Raw genomic sequence first — 24,044 nt, 5'->3', positions numbered from 1 at the left:
ACCCACTTGGGAAGGTCTATAGTAAAGAGAATCTTCATACCAGACTAATGAGAGAACTACATTTAATTGAAAGCTAAAGCACTATTTGACCATCATTACAAAGGGAACAGTTTAATGTTTAGGCCTTAATGTATTTTTAGTTGCATAAAGTATTCTCAATCCCCAAACAATGCAATACTTTGGGTGCTTTATAGATATACTTACTTATATGAATTAATGTCCATAGTTAAGAGAGCAGCTACAGTACATGATTGTCTTCATACATACTGTACTGTAGCCTTGTCATAATAGCTACAAGTGGGATGCAGTTAATATGCTAGCTGTCAGGATCCTGGTGTTCAGGATACTAACACCAGAATCCCAAAAGCCGGTGAAATGGTGGCGATCAGAATCCTGACAGCAGCCCCGTATTCCTACTCGAGTGGTGGGTCCACGCCACAACCCGAGTGTGAATATAACCTGTGGTGAGCGAGCTCGCCACCGGGCCCGAAGCGTGGTGAGCTTAGCGAGCCCGCAGGATGCCTCTATTGGTATAGTGACAGCCGGCATCAAATCTGCCAATCTCCGATATGTATTCCATACAAGTTACACTTTCATGCACAGATTTATTAAGTAGAGTTAGGTATGATAGGTTGACACTCATCATGCAGCCACTGATGAATGTTGACATAATAGAATTTCAATATATTATCCCTGGTGGTCCAGCTGTCTCTTACCTGCTCCTGAATGCAGAAGCATGTCTACTGTCAGATTCTGGGTCCCTGCAGTCATGTGACCATCAGTTCTGGCAGAGTCATCTGATGCGCTTGCATTCTGGTAAATACAGTCCCCGTATCCCTAATCTTTTCCCTAACCCTCCCCCTAGTGCCTCCTAACCCTTCTGTCCTACAACCTAACCCTAATGACAACATTCTGACAATATCGGCATGTCACTTGTAAAAATTCTAAGAATGTCGACATGTTCCCTGTCAACAGTTTAATAATGTTGACATTCTAAATGTTGACATTGTTATTGATGACAGAGTGACTACATCCCCTTTAAATTCATGCATGCCTGATTTAACCTTTTGACAGTCAATTTAAGCAGATGCATTGCATAATATTTCTTGATGCATATGATCATTAAAACTGAATAAATTATTTGAATGTACTGTACTGTAGCGGCAATAACATTTGGACTTTCCCTGAAATTACAATCATTTTAACAGGTTCACATTTCCCACTTCTATTTCTATATTACAGCATATAACTGTCATTATTTTAATCTTCACAATTTCAAATTTTTAGTTTATATGCACATATTAACACACTATAAATATACGAACCTAATGTATTCTATTCAAAATAAAGTCCCATTTAAATTAGTTATGGAATTTTGTTGACCACCATTTCAGATGTGGTTGTAAAAATGTGACCATAAAATATCTGTGGACACCACTAATACTAGGACATCTTCAGCCAATCTTTGCGTAAAGCTCATGTGCTCATGATCAGCAGCACCACAGAAACCTATTATTCTGTATGGAATGGTTGGGTCTACCTATTTCTGTGTTCGTACATACACCATCTTTAGTCAAAATCAAAACCTACTTTCTTAAATGGGACCTCTACAAACAATAGGGGAATCATTGCAACAGAAGACAGCTTGTTCATCTTCATTGGCACTCTGAGCAGGTGTCAAAGAAATGAGCAACTTCAGTATAAACACCGGACAAAAAGAATTGGGTGGTTATCCTTTCCACCATCTAAACACAGCCTAAGGGGGACTTGTACTAAGCAGTGATACAAGTGGAGAAGTGAGCCAGTGGAGAAGTGCCCATGGCAACCAATCAGCATTGACGTAACATTTCTAATTTGCATACTATACAATTGTATGGAGCAGCTGATTGGTTGTCATGGGAAATTTCTCCACTGGCTCACTTCTCCACTTTTATCACTGCTTAGTACATGTCCCCCTAAATTACCACAAAAACAAATTCTGCTTTTTAAAGGGACTGGCACCAACTGCCATACCACTCTTGTTTGTGCATGTTTAGGCAATACAAAACCTCTGGGAACAACACAAAACAGACATATCTTAATTCCAAGATATGGGATAACATGACATTATCTACTAAAAGTACATTTACAAAGTACTGGAGCCACTGCCACTGTTTCAGCTGAGATTCTCCCTATGTCAATTTCCTTATGGAAGGTGGCTCTTACTTTGTCAAAGTCTTTCTGCTGTCTCTACAAAAAGTAAAAAAAATTGTTGAATCATATCCACCATGGGGGTTTGTTTAGGACCCTTGAATATTTATTAAAAAAAATCTGGAAAAAACAGTTTCAGTATTGGAAATATATTAATTTTAATTGCTGCAGCATACAGTATAAACAATGTTGCACCTTCTCCTTGACATTACTTTCTAAATTTAACAATTCATATATCTTATTATAAATGATATCAAGTCAATGTAGTGTCACATCATCTACATTTATTTTCTACAGAGCTTATCCTGTTATTAATTGATTCCTCAGCAGTAACCAGAAATTCTCTTCAATAATGATTACTTAAAGCTTAAATTGTCTTACTATAGAAGGCAGCTTTTTCAGGGTATTTTGACAAAGACTGATAGAAAATGATCTGGGAGGTCACAATACCATTTTTTCTATGATTAGTACAGAAACATTAAAATAACTCTACAGACAAAATGTTACATTTTATCTCATGCTCAGAAGGTAACTGTCATCTTAATATAATAAATATTTAACTAAAGGCCACTTAAAGCAAATTGATTCATTTTATGCTCTAGTGCAACTTATTGGACATAGTAAATAGATACTGCGGATGTACACATTTATAACAGTGAGACTCATTAAATGATTGATTATTCATTAATAAATCTATTAGATTGAAAATATGTTTAAGGATTGATAAACAGAATTTGTTTATGAACACATTTCAGGTTTTGATCAGATTCGAAAAGACTTCAGCACAACTGTTACCAAATCTAGGTTACTACATAAGTGGCCACTGTTACCTCTTATAACAAGTTTAAGGAATACATACAGTAAGCAGAGCTTGGGATGAATTTACAAAATTTAATAATTTATATTATAGGAATAATTATTGATAGATTACTGACAGTTTGTTGAATCTCTTTATGAATATCTCTAAAATAAAAGGTATATTGCTGTTAGTACAGTATATTAAATTTGCATTATTGAACATATTTGAGATAGAGTTTAGATCATACATTGCGCAGAAAACTATCTGCCTTCAAATTAGATATGTGCGGCGGGCACTTTTCAGGTTTTGTGTTTTGGTTTTGGATCTGGATTCACGCTCGTGTTTTGGATCTGGGTTGGTTTTGCCAAAACCATCCTTTCGGTTTTTGGTTTTGGTTTTGGATCTGGATGATGTTTAAAAAAAACCCATAAAAATAGCTAAAATCACAGAATTTGTGGGTAATTTTGATCCTACAGTATTATTAACCTCAATAACATTAATTTCCACTAATTTCCAGTCTATTCTGAACACCTCACAATATTGTTTTTAGGCCAACAGGTTGCACCGAGGTCGCTGGATGACTAAGCTAAGCGACACAAGTGGGCGGCACAAACACCTGGCCCATCTAGGAGAGGCACTGCAGTGTCAGACAGGATGGCACTTTTAAAAACTAGGCCCCAAAGAGCACATAATGAAAAGAAAAAAAAGAGGTGCAATGAGGTAGCTGGATGACTAAGCTAAGCGACGCAAGTGGGCGGCACAAACACCTGTCCCATCTAGGAGAGGCACTGCAGTGTCAGACAGGATGACACTTTTAAAAACTAGGCCCCAAGGAGCACATAATACAAAGAAAATAATAAGAGGTGCAAGATGGAATTGTCCTTGGGCCCTCCCACCCACCCTTATGTTGTATAAGCAGAACATGCACACTTTAACAAACCAATAATTTCAGCTACAGGGTGTGCCACACGACTGTGGCTGAAATGATTGGCTTGTTTGGGCCCCCACAAAAAAAGAAGCAATTTATCCCCCCACCAAAAAAAGAAGCAATTCATCTTTCCTTGCACAAACTGGCTCTACAGAGGCAAAATGTTGTCCTCATCCTCCGATTCCTCACCCCTTTCAGTGTGTACATCATACTCCTCACAGAGTATTAATTTGTTCCCACTGGAATCCACCATCACAGGTCCCTGTGTACTTTCTGGAGGCAATTTATAATTCATTTTGATGAACATCATCTTCTCCACATATTGTGGAAGTAACCTCCTATGCCGATCACTGACAAGGTTACCGGCTGCACTAAACACTCTTTCGTAGTACACACTGTAGGGTGGGCAACGTACGTAAAATTAAGCTAGTTTGTCCAAGGGCATCCAAATTGCCTCTTTATCCTGGCAGTATAGATGCGGACTGTCTGACATGCCTTCTTGGATGCTGTCACTGATATAATCCTCCACCATTCTTTCAATGGTGACAGCATCATATTCAGTGACAGTAGACATGTCAGTAATCGTTGGCAGGTCCTTCAGTCTGGACCAGATATCAACACTCACTCCTGACTGCCCTGCATCACTGCCAGCAGGTGGGCTAGGAAATGTTATCCTTTTCCTCGTAGCCCCAGTTGTGGGAGAAAATGAAGGAGGAGCTGTTGGCGGGTCACGTTCCGTCTGAGTTGACAATTATCTCACCGCAGTTCTTTGCACCTCTGCAGACTTGTGTCTGCTGGAAAGAGAGATACAATGTAGGCTTTAAACCTAGGATCAAGCACGGTGGCCAAAATGTAGTCCTCTGATTTCAACAGATTTACCACCCTTGAATCCTGGCAAAACTAATGAAGGGCTCCATCCACAAGTCCCACATACTTAGCAGAATCGCTCTATCTTAGCTCCTCCTTCAATTTCTCCAGCTGCTTCTGCAAAAGCCTGATGAGTGGAATGACCTGACTCAAGATGGCAGTGTCTGAACTGACTTTACGTGTGGCAAGTTCGAAGGGTTGCTGGTGCTCCAGTAGTCAGCATGCAGTGACTGAATGTCTAAAGTGGCCCACAATTTTTTGGGCCACCAACAGCATCTCCTGCATGCCCCTGTCTTTTTTCAAAAAATTCTGAACCACCAAATTAATTATATGTGCAAAACATCAGACATGCTGGAATTTGCCCAGATGTAATGCACGCACAATATTGGTGGCGTTGTCCAATATCACAAATCCCCAGGAGAGCCTAAGTGGGGTAAGCCATTGTGCGATGATGTCCATCAGTTTCCATAAGAGGTAGTCAGCAGTGTGCCTCTTATGGAACCTGGAGATACACAGCGCAGCCTGCCTAGGAACGAGCTGTTATTTGTGAGATGCTGCTACTGGTGCCCCTGCTGTTGTTGCTGCAGGAGGCAATACATCTACCCAGTGGGCTGTCACAGTCATGTAGTCCTTAGTTTGCCCTGCTCCACTTGTCCACATTGTCATGGTTAAGTGGAAACTGGATACAACTGCATTTTTCAGGACACTGAGAACACTTCTTAATGTCCCTGTTCAGTCCGGGAATCGCTTTCCTAGTGAAGTGGAATCTAGATGGGATTTGGTACCAGGGACACACTACCTCCACCAGTTGTCTAAATCCCACTGCACTAATGGCGGATACTGGATGCACCTCTAACACCAACATAGCTGTCAAGGCCTCAGTTATCCACTTTGCAACAGGATGACTGCTGTCATATTTCATCTTCCTCACAAAGGACTGTTGGACAGTCAATTGCTTAGTTGAAGTAGTACAAGTGGTTTTCTGACTTCCCCTCTGGGATGACGATCAATTCCCAGAAGCAACAACAGCAGTGGCAGCAGCAGCAGGCGTACCACTCAAGGATCCTTTCGGAGGAATCCTGGTTAGGAGAGGACTTGTCTGTCATGCCAGTGACATGGCCTGCAGGACTACTGATGTTTCTGACTGAGGAGGAAATTGACATTGAGGGAGTTAGTATTGTGGCTTGCAGGAGCTTAGGTACAAGAGGAAGAAGGGATTTAGGTGTCAGTGGACTGCTTATACTCTTACCCAAAGTTTCTGAACTTGACAATGACTTCTGATGAATGCACTGCAGGTGACGTATAAAGGAGGATGTTCCTAGGTGGTTAACGTCCTTACCCCTACTTATTACTGATTGACAAAAGCAACACATGGCTTGACACCTGTTGTCCGGATTTGTGGAGAAATAATTCCACACCGAAGAGGTGGCATTTTTGGTATTTTGCCCAGGCATGACAATGGGCTCATTCATCCCATGGACAACAACTGTCTCCCCTGGTGCCTGATTTAAACAAACCACATCACCATCAGAATCCTCCTCATCAACTTCCTCCTCAGTGCCATCAACACCCATATCCTCATCCTGGTGTACTTCAACAGTGACATCTTCAATTTGAATATCAGAAACTGGACTGTGGGTGCTCCTTTCAGCACTTGCAGAGGGCATGCAAATGGTGGAAGGAGCCACCTCTTCCTGTCCAGTGTTGGGAAGGTCAGGCATAGCAAATGCCGACACACTTTGACTCTCCTTGGGGATTTGTGATATCATCTGAGAATGCACAGTTCTTTGCTGTGCTTTTTCCAGCCTAACTCTTTTAATTTTTCTAGCGGGAGGATGAGGGCTTCCATCGTCATGTGAAGATGAACCACTAGTCATGTACATAGGCCAGGGCCTCAGCCATTCCTTGCCACTCCGTGTCATGAATGGCATATTGGCAAGTTTACATTTCTCTTCAGACCATTTCAATTTATTTTTTGGGTCATTTTACTGAACTTGGGCTTTTTGGATTTTAGATGCCCTTTACTATGACATTGGGCATCGGCCTTGGCAGATGACGTTAATCGCATTTCATCGTCTATGTCATGCAGCAGCTTCAGCACTAGGAGGAAGTGGTTCTTGATCTTTCCCTATTTTATCCTCCAAATTTTTGTTCTCCATTATTTTTTGGAGTTATATAATAATAAGCGGCGCAGGAGAGCGTACCCCTACACCACACAAGACAAACCCTGTAAAAATTATTTTGATAATAATAACGCCTTTATTTGGAGTTATTACAATAATATGCAGCACAGGAGAGTGTACCCCTAAACCACACACACATGTCAAAGCCTGTTATACGGCAGCACCACAGGACTGGACTTATACAGCAGCACCACTGGACTTATTGGCAGCACAGGACACCACCACTGGACTTAAGGCAGCATAGGACACCACCACTGGACTGATGCAGAACAAGACAGCACCACTGTACTGGACTTTTATATCAGAACCACTGGACTTATGGTAGCACAGGACACCACCGCTGGAGTGACTGGACTGATGCAGCACATGGCACCACCACTGGACTGATGAAGCACAAGACAACACCACTGGAGTGGACTTATACAGCAGCACTGGACTTATGGCAGCACAGGACAACACCACTGGACTTATGGCAGCACAGGAAACCACCACTGGAGTGACTGGACTGATGCAGCACAAGACACCACCACTGGACTGATGCAGCATAAGACAGCACTACTGGACTGGACTTACACAGCATCACTGGACTTATACAGCAGTACTGCTGGACTTATACAGCAGTACCGCTGGACTTATACGGCAGCACCACTGCACTGGACTTATACGGCAGCACCACTGGTATTGACATATACGTCAGTACCGCTGTACTTATATGGCAGTCCCGCTGGACTTATACGGTAGCACCACTGGACTGGACTTATACGAAGCACCACCTTACTGGACCTATATAGTAGCACCATTGGACTTATGGCAGCACAGGACACCACCACTGTACTGATGCAGTACAAGACGACACCACTCGACTGGATTTATACAGCAGCACCACTGGACTTATGGCAGCACAGGACACCACAACTGGAGTGACTGGACTGATGAAGTACAAGACAGCACCACTGGACTGGATTTATACAGCAGCACTGGGCTTATGGCAGCACAGGTCACCACCATTGGACTGATGCAGCACAAGACAGCACTAATGGACTGGGTTAATACAGCAGCACTGGACTTATGGCAGCACAGGACACCACCACTGTGACTGGACTGATACAGCACAAGACACTACCACTGGACTGATGCAGCACAAGACAGCACCACTAGAATGATACAAAAGAGCAGGTCGCCACCCCACATGCCAGGCCACTTTCCTGCACAGACACTGAGGAGACACGTCCTCTCGCTACACTCTCCAGGACTGGAGTGAAAATGGTGGTGAATTGCGGCTCCTTATATGGAATTCAAAACCCGTGAAGTGAGGCAAACTGTATTTGATAAAGACACCAACGCACAAGTTTAAAATGCATATCATTCCAGCAGCTTCATCATTCCTGGGTGATCCTTGTCCTAATTATGTTTTTTTTTTTTTTTTTTCCTTACACATATATTTTAACTGATTATTGACCTTAATATACATCTCTTTTACATCACTATCGCAGGAAGATTTAGTACACACCATAAAAATATAACACACCTAGGGATTATGTTTGTCTCATACTCTAAGGGAATCACCTACAGTTGATATTTTTCGGATTTACCACTAGACAACACAGGCACTCGCTTAGGGCCCGGGGAGTGTGAGTGGGCCCAGCCGCGGCCACCCGTCGTGATGAAGCAGCGCTACAAGAGACTTTACTGTACATCTGAGCTATCCTCCTGTGTACTGCCCTGCCACTACATTCATATGCTGAGCAGCGCTGCAGCACTCACTAGCTCCATGCAGTGGTAGGCATTCCTGCTGCCTGTCTCCCACACGGACACCCACCGCCACACAGCTGCCGCTGCTCAAGCTGTTTAGCTGTGTGGGGACTCGGGAGCACCAGGTGAGATTGGAAGTGCGGACTGACAGGGTGGACTACCTGGGCAGTGACAAATTGCATACAGGAGGGCACTCTAGCTTAGTGTTTGGGACTGGATGGGTTGGTGTGTATGTGTTGTGTATGTGGCAGTGTGTGTGTGTGTGTGTGTGTGTGTGTGTGTGTGTGTGTGTGTGTGTGAGTGTGTGTGCTAACCACCCACCTCTGCTGGATCTCCGGTTCATGCTGTGGCTGGTCCCTCCCTAAACAATGCCAGCCAGCATAGGTACACTGCACATGTGACACCACCGTGCTCCCGGACTATATGCACCCCCCTCAGCTACCACTGATAGTGCTCCCCCACCCGACCCCCGGTGGTGGAGGTCGCAGCTGTGGACAATAGCACACACCCCCATCAGATGCAGAGTCCAGCTATGATTGCAACCCCATACCCCCACCAATGAACACCAACCACCCCCTGCCGACTCACCCTCACCCCCCACTTACTGCAGATGGTACATCCTTCAAATTCCTATCCAGTGTCCTGCCGGCGGGGTAATATATGCCAACACTGAATGGGGCATCGTGATCTAGCTGTCCAATGAGATTGTACAGTGGGATAGGATGTGCAACCAGGTGTCTGGTAAGACTATGGGGATCTGACTGTATTATATTAATATATGGGAAGAGTACAAGAAGCCATGGGCACATTGCACTGACACTAAGGTGTACTGAGCAACCCATTGGGTAGTGCTGGCACTGTGTAAAGTGCACCATTTTAGCTACTATGGATGTGGGACTACAAATCCCAGTATGGATGCATACACTGCCAGCTTCTAATTGTAAAATAAAAGTTGTGCCTGTCACTGTGTTAAATTGAAATATGCTATCTGGCCTCACAGGATACCCTGATACCCCTCTCTGCACTTACAGCCCTGTCCTAATGCCCCCCTCTATGCACTCACAACCCTGTTCTACCCCATTCTGCACTCACAGCCCTCTCCTAATACCCCCCTCTCTGCACTCACAGCCCTGTCCTAATACCCCCTCTCTGCACTCACAACCCTTTCCTAACCCCCACTCTCTGCACTCATAGCCCTGTTCTAATACCCCCTCATACACTGACTCAGGGGTGCTTTATAATTGCACTACAGTATATTATTTCATAGCAATATCTGTAGAGATCGATGATTTTAACCTAAAATTGGTCCTAGTTTAACATTAAACATTTTTATAGATACAATAGTATTGTATTATATGTTACTTAAATGTTCTTTGTTGAGTTTCTACTAATGTTTTCATATGTTGAAGATGTAATATATATGTATCTAGTAATCAGCAAAAACAAAAGAGAAGGAAGCGCTAGTGGTTTTCGGATAAGAATGAATATAAGCACCGTGGTTATGTTAAAAACAAAGATACATTTATTACAATAAAAATAAATAGATGATATATAACTATAAGTATATCATAAGTGCCCACATGAAATGTTTAAAAATTTGTTAGGACTGGTCCATTTAAAACAGAATAAATCTGACTCCTCATCCAGAATAGTGGGGCTATGAATCACTCCAATATTTTGGAACACACACCTGATTTGTGCAATTTAAGAAGATTGACAAAGTTCAAAATCCGGTATATTACCCAGCAGCTCTGAGATGATCATTCCAGTCTGAGGTATGCAATCCGTACAATCCAATAGCAGATGGAATTTGCTTGGTACAGGTAACCTACTGCGACTTAGGATCAAGATGTTACTCTCTGAACTTTTAAAGCTGGTCCGGGTGAAGTATTCAGTACAGGCGGTGTCCGAAAGTGGTGATATATCTCAGTTGAGGGCTCAATGCATTTTTTTGTGGAACCTCTCATACCTTCATCAGGAGCATGTATTGAATGTGGCCCAAATCTGCCTTTTATACCCCCTAAATTGGATCATCAATCACTGCTGAGTAGCTCTTAAGAAAACTATCCACGGTGCAAATGTATGTTAAAATTTAATAGAAGGCAATCATATAATAAAGGATACTCACAGTAACCAATTTGAGCAAACATTATTTAAAAAACTCAGTGTTCTAAATATCAACAACCAAGCATACATTACATAACATTTTGTCGTGACACCAACAGCCAATCGTTATACACTTGGTGTATTTCATAATCAGGAAACATTCCTAGTATGGTCCTTATATAGAGATTAATACAAATTTGAACAATAGATTATCTAATCCAAAGTAAAGGCAAACTCACCCCAGTATCTAGAATAAAACTAAAGTCCGATCTTTAGTAAGATCCAGATGATCACATGATCGCAGCAGCATAGATTAATTTCCTGCCTGACCCTGGGAGAGGTCACATGACCGCAGTGACCGGTTCTAAGTGCTGCAGGTTGGTAGTCGTCCAACATACGCTTGTATTGTCTCCTAAGGATACAGTCCGTCGATGCAGTCATGTAATCATCCTCAATTGATCCGGACAGCCAATAACGGACTAATTGTTGCTAGGTTACAAGAATATGCAACAAATACCAGTCTTCGCTCTCATGGAAAACAAAGAAAATCATATCATATATATCATATATAATCATATCATATATAAGTTTAACAGGAGATGTGCAGTTCGGTTTAATAGCTGCAAGTAATCAGGATCACACATTCATTATCAACACTATACATTTTATAACTTTGCGAGTCATGAAATCAATAGAGTGATTAAAGGGCCATTAAGTGTGGATTCCCAAGGTGCAGGAAAAACCTCAGAACACACATATATAAATATCAAAAATTCAAGATAGAGAATGGACTTTCTTCTGACCATAAAGAACCTAATAAAGATTTAAACACAATTTCTTTATTAAAGACCTCTCTAGTGTTCGAAGAACATAGTAGAAGAATTAATAATGTCTTGCTTCAGTCAAAATTTTATTGCTTACAGCAATTTGAATTGGATCTTCATTCTTCCTGTGCAAGACATCAATAATGACTCACGTTGTATAGGTCATATTTTCAAACATAGTATATGAATTGACATAAAAATTATCTATTCTGCTATGCTCATATAATTGAGCTTATAGATGAACATCTATGTAGGCACAGCTACACATATATGTGAGAAACCTAATATGTAAACTGATACACAAATGAAGAAAAGGAGATAAATAGAACATACAGTAGCGTTTTATAATCCTGATAATAGAATGTATATAGTGGATGGTACATCGGAAGGGAACTTATATGGCAAAAAGGAGAGGAAGGACATATGATTTTATAGCATGCCGCATGGAAGTAAGGTGATGGGGAACCTACTGTATCTACCTTCTCCATATGGGATGTACTCTATATAACAGAATTTAGTTTGACTGACTCATTTAGCCCTTCTGGATGAAAGGTTCCCATTTTAAACATCCAGTAAACTTCACATTTGAATAAGTTGTTAAAACAATCATTGCCCCGAGCTGTGCAGGGAATATGTTCTAACCCTACAATCTGTAGACTAGATGGATCACTCTGATGGTATTGTAGATCATACTGCGAACATTACAAACCAAATGCAAAGTCACTTAGATGTGCATCCCAAAGAAAGGAGGTATGAGGAAAGAGGGAGAGAGAGAAATTACACCCAACACAAGGATTTTCAGGAAGGACGACCCCATCCCAAACAGTGGGAAAGGAGAGATCCACACTTTCAGGGAACCCCAAAAAGACAAAGGGAAAGAAGTTTAGAGGTTGCAGGGGAGGATTACATACAAAAGAAAAATTCAAAAAGAATGTAATAGATAGATTTGTGGGAGCACCACCTAGGAATGTATTTAACATTTCATATAAAAAATTAGATGATGATCAACTCTCCCTCTTAAATAAGGGTCTTCAATTTTCTTCTGCATCTAGTACAAAAATATCTTTGAACTCTTTTTGATTTGAATCGATTCATTCGTACCCTGTGTCGCAAACAATATTTTTCAAATAAAAATATTCAAAAACATGGTGAACAGGCCTTTCTAATAGCACTAGACGATAAAGATGATCCATCCCCTACAATTTTAGAAACTTTTTTGGGAAGAGACCAATACTTTGAACTCTTGTAAAAACATATGATGTTGAAAATAAAATATTGGGCTTAAAGTATATGAAACTTAAGTCTGAATTTTATCCCCTTTTGGCGAAAACTAACAATATGGAGACTTTTCACAAAGTCACATTGGATGACTTTAAGAGAATATGTAAAGCAGATACATCAAAAACTAAACAGAACTGCAGTCTGTCAAAAGTGGAAAAAAGAGCTCTAAAAAATCTAATGAGCGAATCTTCTATCATCATCAAGGAGGCGGACAAAGGAGGTGGACTGGTTGTCCAAGACAAAAAATATTATCTTACTGAAGCCAATAAATAATTGGGTGATTGCACTTTTTATCGTATTCTGGACCACAATCCCACCGCCGCATTCCTTGGAGAGATGAAGAGCTTGTTAGACTCTGCCCTAGCTAAAAGGGTCATATCCAGAGACACATGGTGGTTTCTTTATGCATCTTTCACCACCACAGCCACATATTATCATTTGACAAAGATTCATAAATCTCTCACCTCACCCCCTGGCTGTCCCATCATATCCGGTATCAATTCTCTCACAACCAATCTTTCACATTATGCAGATTCTTTTCTTCATCCTTTGGTTCCCCTCTTCAGGTCCCATATCAAAGATGCAACTTACTTTCTCCAACAGATTAATCAAATAGTATGAAGAGTCCTATGCCTTCCTTACATTAGATGTAAAATCATTATATACGAATATTTACCATGATCTTGGTATCAAACATTTATCAGGTAACTAAGCTAGAGACAGTGACCTGAGTGAGGAACAACATATTTTCCTTCTATCCTCTGTTTCATTCATTCTTTCTCATAACTATTTTCTTTTTTCTGGCACTCATTATCTCCAAGTCATGGGAATGGCCATGGGGACCAGGTTTGCACCCAGCTACACCAACCTATACATGTGGGAACTTGTGGACCATCATGTGTGGGGGCAGGGCTGGGCGCATCCCTGGTCTTCTATGGCCAGTACATTAATGACCTTTTTATTATTTGGGATGGGGACTTTACTTCAGCACAAAGTTTTGTTTCATCTCTCAACCACAATTCTTTCAACCTATCTTTAACTTTCACCTACAGTCACCAATGTGTCGACTTTCTGGAAGTGACCATTGAAGCTAGGGATTCACAAATTATTACATCAAATTTCGTGAAAAATGTCAGTACCCAATCTTTCTGTATTTACATTATAAAAGTGCACACTATCAACCGTGGAGGGATAAAATTCCCAAGGGACAGCTAATGCGATTGCACAGAAACTGTTCCCTTGATGAGGTTTTCATTAAACAAGCTGAAGAGATGTTGAATTATTTTCACCATAGAGGGTATCCGGACAACCTTCTGACTCTGGTCTTTACCAAAGTACAAGGGATGGATAGACAATTACTTTTGAGTAATAAGAATTCTAAACCGACTACTAGTGAAGATCCATACAAGGATCTAGCATTTGTATGTAAATATAATATAGGACAAAATAGGATCAAAGAGGCCATTAATAAGAATGACAACATCCTGAAAGAAGATAAATTATTGAAGGGAATATTAGCAGAACGTCCTAGAATCGTTTATAGGTAAAATAGATCACTTAAAATGGGTGTGGTTCATCAAATCGACAGTATCTAGGTTGACAATGTTTAGGTCGACCACTATAGGTCGACAGTCACTAGGTTGACATGGATGGAAGGTCGACAGGGTTTCTAGGTCGACATTTGCTAGGTCGACAGGTCTAAAGGTCGACATGACAAAAAAAAATTTGTGTCGTTTTCTTTGTAGAGTGACCGAGATCCCAAATTAGTGCACCGCGTCCCCTCGCATGGCTTGCTTCGCTCGCCATGCTTCGGGCATGGTGCCTTCGCTCCGCTACCGCTTCGCTCGGCACACTTTACCGTTACAATCGTAGTCCACGTGGATCGTTAAGTATGAAAAAATTCAAAAAAAGAAAAAAATGTGAAAAACTCATGTCGACCTTTAGACCTGTCGACCTAGCACATGTCGACCTAGAAACCCTGTTGACCTTCCATCCATGTCGACCTAGTGACTGTTGACCTATAGTGGTCGACCTAAACATTGTCGACCTGGATACTGTCGATCTTCAGACCGGATCCCCTTAAAATATTACTAGCCCAAAGCCATTTTAGAAATGTTACTAAACAAGATTCCACCATATTGAAATGACAAATTGGTTACCACAAAGACCATTGGGTTTTCACAGATGTGGCAAAATGAGATGCACTATATGCACTCATATTCCCAAGAAAACCACCCAGATTGCTATAAATGAAGAGGGAGAAACAGACTCTATTCACAGTTTCATCAATTGTGACTCGGTTTACATTGCCTATCTCTTGATGTGTGTTTACGAAACACGTTATGTAGGCCGCACCACACGTCAACTAAAGAGACGCTTCATGGAACATCAATGCAATATTGTTAATAAGGTAACATCACATAGCGTCCCTAAACACTTTCTACAATACCATCAGAGTGATCTATCTAGTCTACAGATTGTAGGGTTAGAACATATTCCTTTCACAGCTCGGGGCGATGATTGTTTTAACAACTTATGCAAAGGTGAAGTTTACTGGATGCTTAAAATTGTAAACTTTCATCCAGAAGGGCTAAATGAGTAAGTCAAACTAAATTCTGTTATATAGAGTATATCCCGTATGGAGAAGGTACATAGATTCCCCATCACCTTACTTCCATGCGGCATGCTATAGAATCATATGTCTTTCCTCTCCTTTTTGCCGTATATGTTCCCTTCCAATGTACCATTCACTATATACATTCTATTATCAGGATTATAAAACACTATGTTCTATTTATCTCCTTTCCTTAATTTGTGTATCAGTTTACATATTAGGTTTCACACACATATGTGTAGCTGTGCCTACATAGATGTACATCCATAAGTTCAATTATATGAGCATAGTAGAATAGATCATTTTTATGTAAATTCATATACTATGTTTGAGAATATGAACTATACAACGTGAGTCATTATTGATATCTTACACAGGAAGAATAAAGATCCAATTCAAATTGCTGTAAGCAATACATTTTAGACCGAAGCAAGACATTATTAATTCTTCTAATATGTTCTTCGAACACTAGAGAGGTTTTTAATAAAGAAATTGTGTTTAAATCTTTATTAGGTTCTTTATGGTCAGTAGAAAGTCCATTTTCTATCTTGAATTTTTGATAATATTTATATATGTGTGTTCTGAGGTTTTCCTGCACCTCGGGAATCCACACTTAATGGCCCTTTAATACATAGTAACATAGTAACATAGTAACTAAGGTTGAAAAAAGACAATTGTCCATCGAATTCAACCTATTTGTGGTCTCCTATACAGTCTTATTATAGGACTAATTATTTTTATGTTGTGACTAGTTAAATTAACTATAATGCGTGCCTACGCACCATAACCCTGAATGTCTTTATCCAATAGGAATTTATCTAACCCATTCTTAAAGGTGTTGACTGAGTCCACAGTTACTACTCTCTCAGGCAGGGAATTCCAAACACGTATTGTCCTTACTGTGAAAAAACCTTTTCGCCTCAATGTGCGGAAACTCCTCTCCTCTAACCTAAGCGAGTGACCATGTGTTCTCTGTGCTGATCTTATAGAAAACAGGTCCCTCCCAAGCTCTGTGTATTGACCCCTTATATATTTGTAGATGTTGATCATTTCCCCTCTTAGTCTCCTCTTTTCCAATGTAAACATGCCTAGCCTTGCAAGCCTTTCTTCGTATTCCAGCGTCTCCATGCCCTTGATTAGTTTGGTCGCCCGCCTCTGAACCTTTTCTAGCTCCAGGATATCCTTTTTGTAATATGGTGCCCAAAATTTCACACAGTATTCAAGATGTGGCCTCACTAGTTATTTATATAATGGGACTATAATACTCTCATCCCTTACATCAATTCCCCATTTTATGCATGCTAATATCTTATTAGCCTTATTTGCTGCACTCCTACTTTGGGTACTGCTGCTTAATTTGTTATCTATGTGAACCCCTAAGTCTTTTTCCAGTACAGTACAGTAATATTACCCCATTTAGTATGTAGGTGTAATTTTTGGTCTTGCCCCCACAGTGCATTACCTTACACTTGTCTGCGTTAAATCTCATTCTCCATTTGGCTGGAATGTGTGATCCTGATTAGTTGCAGCTATTAAACTGGACTACACATCTCCTGTTAAATTTATATGATTTTCTTTGTTTTCCATGAGAGTGGACACTGGTATTTGTTGTATATTCTTGTAACCTAGCAACAAATAGTCCGTTATTGGCTGTCTGGATCATGTGAGGATGATCACATGACTGCACAGATGGACTGTATTCTTAGGAGACAATACAAGCGTATGTTGGTGCCTACCAAACTGCAGCACTTAGAACCAGTCACTGCAGTCTTGTGAACTCTCCCAGGGTCCAGCAGGAAACTCTTCTGTGCTGCTGCGATCATGTGATCGTCTGGATCTTAATAAAGATCAGACTTTAGTTTTATTCTAGATATGGGGGTGAGTTTCCCTTTACCTTGGATTAGATAATATATTGTTCAAATTTGTATTAATCTCTATATAAGGACCATACTAGGAATGTTTCCTGATTGTAAAATACACTAAGTGTATAACGATTGGCTGTTGGTGTCACATGCTAAAAGGCTATGTAATTTATGCATGGTTGTTGATATTTAGAACAATGTGTTTTGTAAAATAATTTTTACTCAAATCGCTTACTGTATCTTTTATTATATGATTGACTTCTATTAAATGTAAACATACATTTGCACCGTGGATAGTTTTCTTAAGAGCTACTCAGCTGTGATTGATGATCCAATTTAGGGGGTATAAAAGGCAGATTTGGGCCACATTCAATACATGCTCCTGATGAAGGTGTGAGAGGTTCCACACAGAAACGCGTTGAGCCTTCAACTGAGATATATCACCACTTTCGGACACTGCCTGTACTGAATACTTCACCCGGACCAGCTTTAAAAGTGTCTAAGAGATGTATTCAGGATGCTGGCAGTCGTGATGCTTGCAGTCAAAAACCTGGTTCTGGACTACCAACACATGCCCAGAAGACCAGCGCCGGAATCCTGACAGTCAGTGTCCCGATTGAAAGTATACCAGGGACTGTTAGGGTTAGGTCATGGGGGGGTGATGGGATGGACTGTTTGATTTAGGGGGTGTTAGGCTGTGGTGGGGAGGGTTAGGCTTAGGCTACTGGCAGGGGAGCTTAGGTTCAGCACTACCGTGGGGAGTTAGGGTTAGGCAGTGGGTAGGGGGCTAGGTTTAGGCACCAACAGAAATGGTTAGGGTTATGCTGCAATGGAGGAAGGGTGTTAGGGTTAGTCTGTGGGAAGGGATGGTTAGTGTTAGGGGGGTAAAGGGGAAGCATAAGTATACTTACCAAACCCCTGTTGGGATCCTCACCATCAGGATTCTGCTGTCGGTCTAGTGTCTAATGTCCAGGGGCTTCATGAATGCTGGTCATGCATATGTATTCCGTATGTAGGTTATGTGTTTTTCCTTGTACTTAATTTTATATATCATCTTATTTTGATCAAACACAAAATCTTGCTTGACTCAAGCCCTGAGCTATTAAATTAGTTTTAACATTGGTCATATGTGAATAGACAAGTTGGAGAGAACCAGTCATTTATTATTTTGGATGAACAATCAATTGACACTGAAGCTGTTCATGACTGTACAGAGAGGTAGAGTAGCAATAAATGTTGCCCAGATTTAGCATGAACAAGGTTATAAATTCTTAATTAATTAATTTGCAATGTCATTGCATATGTGGCCAACATTAAAGAAACATTGAGCAAATCTAGTTGTTTACTAGGTAACTTTAACAGATGGATCTGAAACAGCCTGACCAGGTGACCAGTGACAACACCTACAGTATGCAATAAGGAAATGAGCTCTGGATAATTTTGTTGTCTAGAAATATAATTTTGGGCCTGAAACATGGACCATAGTTTAACAACTTCTTTTTAAAGGCAAAATTAGCAAAGGCAAATATGACCAGAAGTGTAGCAAGGTGTCATGGTGCCTGGAGCATGGAATGTTTCGACGCCCCCCTCCCCTGTACTGAATTGGGGGGGTGGCCACCAGGGCCGGTTCTAGACCTTGTAGTACCTAGGGAGAAAGTTTCCTTTGGCGCCCTCCCACACACACACACACACACACACACACACACACACACACCCATAGTGCAAACAAAGTGCGCACCGAAGGCGCGCTGCAAAAAATAGGAACGTGGCTTCATAGGGAAGGGGAATGGCCACAGTTATGCTCCCATTAGTTATGGACCCAGTAGTTGTGCCCCCTGTAGCTGTGCCCCCTGTAGATTTGCCCCCAGTAGTTGTGCCCCCTGTAGATTTGTCCCCAGTACATGTGCCCCCTGTAGATTTGCCCCAGTAGCTGTGCCCCCTGTTGCTGTGCCTGAAGTAGTTGTGCCTCTTGTAGCTGTGTCCCCTGTAGCTATGCCCCCAGTAGGTGTGCCCCCTGTAGATTTGCCCCCCGTAGTTGTGCCCCCTGTAAATATGCATACTCACAGGCAAAACATAGTGTGCGTCAAATGCGCGCTGCAAAAAATAGGAGCATGGCTTCATAGGGAAGGGGTGTGGCCACAGTTATGTAGTTATGGACCCAGTAGTTGTGCCCCCTGTATATTTGCCCCCCAGTAGTTGTGCCCCTGTATATTTGCCCCCAGTAGCTGTGCCCCCTGCAGCTGTGCCCGGAGTAGTTGTGCCCCCTGTAGCTGTGCCCCCTGTAGCTGTGCCCCCTGTAGCTATGCCCCCAGTAGGTGTTCCCCCTGTAGATTTGCCCCCAGTAGTTGTGCCCCCTGTAGATTTGCCCCAAGTAGATGTGCCCCCTGTAGCTGTGCCCCCTGTCGATTTGCCTCCAGTAGCTGTGCCCCCTGTAGCTGTGCAAGGAGTAGTTGTGCCCCCTGTAGCTGTGGCCCCTGTAGATTTGCCCACAGTAGTTGTGCCCCCTTTAGATTTGCCCCCAGTAGATGTGACCCCTGTAGCTGTGCCCAGAGTAGTTGTGCCCCCCGTAGGTGTGCCCCTGTAGCTGTGCCCAGAGTAATTGTGCCCCCTGGTAGCGCCGCTTACAAACACTAAAGAAAAAAAAAAACAATACTCACCTGCCCCGCTCCTGCTTCCCAAATGCTGCTGCTCCATCTCCGAGTTGAGCTGCGGCGCCCTGTACTGTCTTGGGCGCCTGGAGCTCGAGCTCCACTGGAACCGCCCTCCCTACACCCCTAAATATGAACATGTATAATTTTATATCAAGTTACAAGCAGGTTTGTAGTTAAATTATATGACAATTCAGTACTCTAAGGCAGAAGTTTGAATACTGTAAGGCATTCATTTCCATGATCAGCATCAGAAGAGGGGCAAAGAGTACTCTCCTGTAGAATGTACTGTACACTGAGCATTCTCAGCAGGACCGGCCCGAGCTTAATCTTTTTGGTATGCGAATATAGGTTTTGGCGCCCCTTGGTGGGTATAAGGTTTTAAGAAAGGACAGCACATGCCAAAGGTAAAAAAGGGAGTGGTCTAAAAAGGAAGTGGTGCTTCCACATAATAGTACCCTCAAGGGTACAGGTAAATAGTGAAACTAAAGATGGGGCGTTCCTGCACAGCTAGGGATAATTGATTTATATGCGTTATTATGTGATTGTATATTTACCAACAATATATATTTATTAGTCAAAATATAATTGACAGAATAATTAGTGGTGTTGGCGGTGCTCCCCTGAGGTTATGAAAATATAATCATAAAGAGTTTTTTGTCCCGAAAAAAGAGTAACGGGACAGAGAAGATAGCCTCTTTTTGGGGGCACTCCTTGCTTTAGTTTATTGTTTAAAAACAATTTTAATTTAATTCGTTAAAAGTAATAATGGTAATATAACTTTATTCTAACCTTATCCTATACCCTTACTGGTTAGTAAACATGTGATACAAAGTGCTTACCCTTTTGCATGTAGATCAACATGTCATCAATTCTTTCATACATGGCTCAGGTATTCTTGTTAGAGAAAACAATGGTCTGGTATCCATAACCTGGCTTGATGCTGTTTTATTTGTACAATTTTTTTGTCTCTAGTAAATCATGAAGCCTGAGCTCATCCAGTTAAATTGACATGAATAAACGAGTCAAAGATTAACAAAGAAGGGGGAAGCAATGTGTCACTGCCTGGTGATTAAATATAAGTGATTCATATATGCAAACTGTGGTTTTGGGAGCAGTATTGAAATTATTTCTCCCACCACATCGGGCATAAAAGATACATATGGAGACGCAGTAATTAATGAAAATCAGCTTAATGCACCTATGATGTTGTACTTAACTATGCAAGGTTATTGTATTGAAGGTAGAACCAGCACCGGGTATCCGACCACTTCTGCTGCCTCCCCATGTGCGGCAAATTCCACAGTGAATAGGGGGTGAGAGAGTAGTACGGACGGCGCTGATAAGAAGGAAGAAGAGCGGTGTCTACTACTGTTGAGGGCCGCGAGTACAAAAACCCCTGGTAGCCACAGGGCTATTGCAGGAGAATCGGACTCACCGCACCTCAATGAGTGGGGCACCTGAATACCTGTCAGTAGATGGAGAATCTGCGTTGAGATTGCTGGTGTCGCTGGCGTGTGTGAGTGCTGAGACACAGCACTCACACACGCCAGCGGCACCAGCAATCTCAACGCAGATTCTCCATCTACTGACAGGTATTCAGGTGCCCCACTCATTGAGGTGCGGTGAGTCCGATTCTCCTGCAATAGCCCTGTGGCTACCAGGGGTTTTTGTACTCACGGCCCTCAACAGTAGTAGACACCGCTCTTCTTCCTTCTTATCAGCGCCGTCCGTACTACTCTCTCACCCCCTATTCACTGTGGAATTTGCCGCACATGGGGAGGCAGCAGAAGTGGTCGGATACCCGGTGCTGGTTCTACCTTCAATACAATAACCTTGCATAGTTAAGTACAACATCATAGGTGCATTAAGCTGATTTTCATTAATTACTGCGTCTCCATATGTATCTTTTATGCCCGATGTGGTGGGAGAAATAATTTCAATACTGCTCCCAAAACCACAGTTTGCATATATGAATCACTTATATTTAATCACCAGGCAGTGACACATTGCTTCCCCCTTCTTTGTTAATCTTTGACTCGTTTATTCATGTCAATTTAACTGGATGAGCTCAGGCTTCATGATTTACTAGAGACAAAAAAATTGTACAAATAAAACAGCATCAAGCCAGGTTATGGATACCAGACCATTGTTTTCTCTAACAAGAATACCTGAGCCATGTATGAAAGAATTGATGACATGTTGATCTACATGCAAAAGGGTAAGCACTTTGTATCACACGTTTACTAACCAGTAAGGGTATAGGATAAGGTTAGAATAAAGTTATATTACCATTATTACTTTTAACGAATTAAATTAAAATTGTTTTTAAACAATAAACTAAAGCAAGGAGTGCCCCCAAAAAGAGGCTATCTTCTCTGTCCCGTTACTCTTTTTTCGGGACAAAAAACTCTTTACAGGTAAATAGTGTATGACAGGGAGATAGTAAGTGACTGGGGAGACAGAGGTAACAGGGAGATAGTGGGTGACAGGGAGATAGTGGGTGACTGGGGAGGCAGAGGTGACAGGGAGATAGTAGGTGACTGGGAACATAATGGGTGACAGAGATAGTGTATACAGCATCTATACACACTACAGCTAGGCTATATACTGGTATTATGGTTATAGCCTTATAGGGTGACAAAATGATAGTGTGGACAGAATTATGGAGCTGTATCATGGCCTTAAGCTGTTATGATTGCTGCCATAGTGGCATCGGAACTCTATTTTGATGCACTGCCTGAGGTGTATTTTAGGGTGTATATGATGGACAGTGAGGCTTTACATGTCCATTGATTATTTTTCTACCATACTACCAATGCTACTTATTTTGTATTGCAAGCGTCATGCACAACATACAATCTTTTTACCCTAGTTTTCTTGCAAGTATTCACTTTTACGGAGCAATATGGTGATATAAGTATATCATTTTTGCTATATCATAGATCAAAATGTTTACTCCTAGATCTCTTTTGGTTTACCTTTATGTGAATCACTCAGTACACAGTGCAGCAATGTAACCTTCCTCACCTCTCCTTGCAAGTAGCACAGCCGCTTTCACCAGGATATGCACTGGCAGGTAGGAGAGAGGTGATGGCTGGCAGGTCGGAGGGAAATGGGCAGCAGTGGCAGGAGCCTGTGCATGAGACCGGCTGACCATTACGATGCCCATAGAGCTTGGCACCATACGCATCTGCGTTATGTGACTAATGGACAGATAGACCCGGAATCACAAGAGTTTCTTCAACCCAAAAATGCAACTGAATATACCAAGGTTTGGTGCATTGGTCTCAGAAAGAGCATACTTGTAGACAAGTAGTAATCATCAAAGATCTCATACCTAATAAGCAGAGATTGATTAGCAGAGTAGACGAATTGGGCACTTGATGACCTTGGAAAACAAAATTTCAGGCCAGAATCACATTTATAGGAATTTACTAGAAATAAAAGACACTTACAAAAATGTTCTTCAGGAGAATAATTTAAGTGAGTGCCCTTAAGCATGGAACCATGTTTTTAAGAGAAAGGGCCTGATTTCTCATCTCACAATTTTAGAGACACAGTGCACAGACAAAGAGAAATATTGTACAGATCTAGAGATGTTTTGCATATGTGGCAAAAATAACACCAGTAGTCAATTTTGTATCATATAATAATCTTAATTGTTACAAAAGCATAATGCAAAATATAACTGAATACATACAGGTATGTTGGGGCCAACAATCAGAGATATTGGAGCCTATTTATTAAAGAATATTTGTGTGATTAATGTAAAAAATGTTCTCATGGAGTACTCACAAATATAAGCAATTCCCCGGATGTATGTAGGGGGAGACTGCAGCAGATATTGAAGATATTTGCAGCAAACCCCCTCTTTCGATCACTGGGGCAGACTCTTAGGGGTAAATTTACTAAGATGGGAGTTCTATTTAAGGTGGGATGTTGCCCATAGCAACCAATCAGATTGCAGGTATTATCTTCTAAAAGGTG

This window comes from Pseudophryne corroboree, chromosome 4 (assembly GCF_028390025.1).
Source record: "Pseudophryne corroboree isolate aPseCor3 chromosome 4, aPseCor3.hap2, whole genome shotgun sequence".
Classification (NCBI taxonomy): Eukaryota; Metazoa; Chordata; class Amphibia; order Anura; family Myobatrachidae; genus Pseudophryne; species Pseudophryne corroboree.
The sequence above is the reverse complement of the archived record's forward strand: the minus strand, read 5'-3'. Positions refer to the sequence as shown.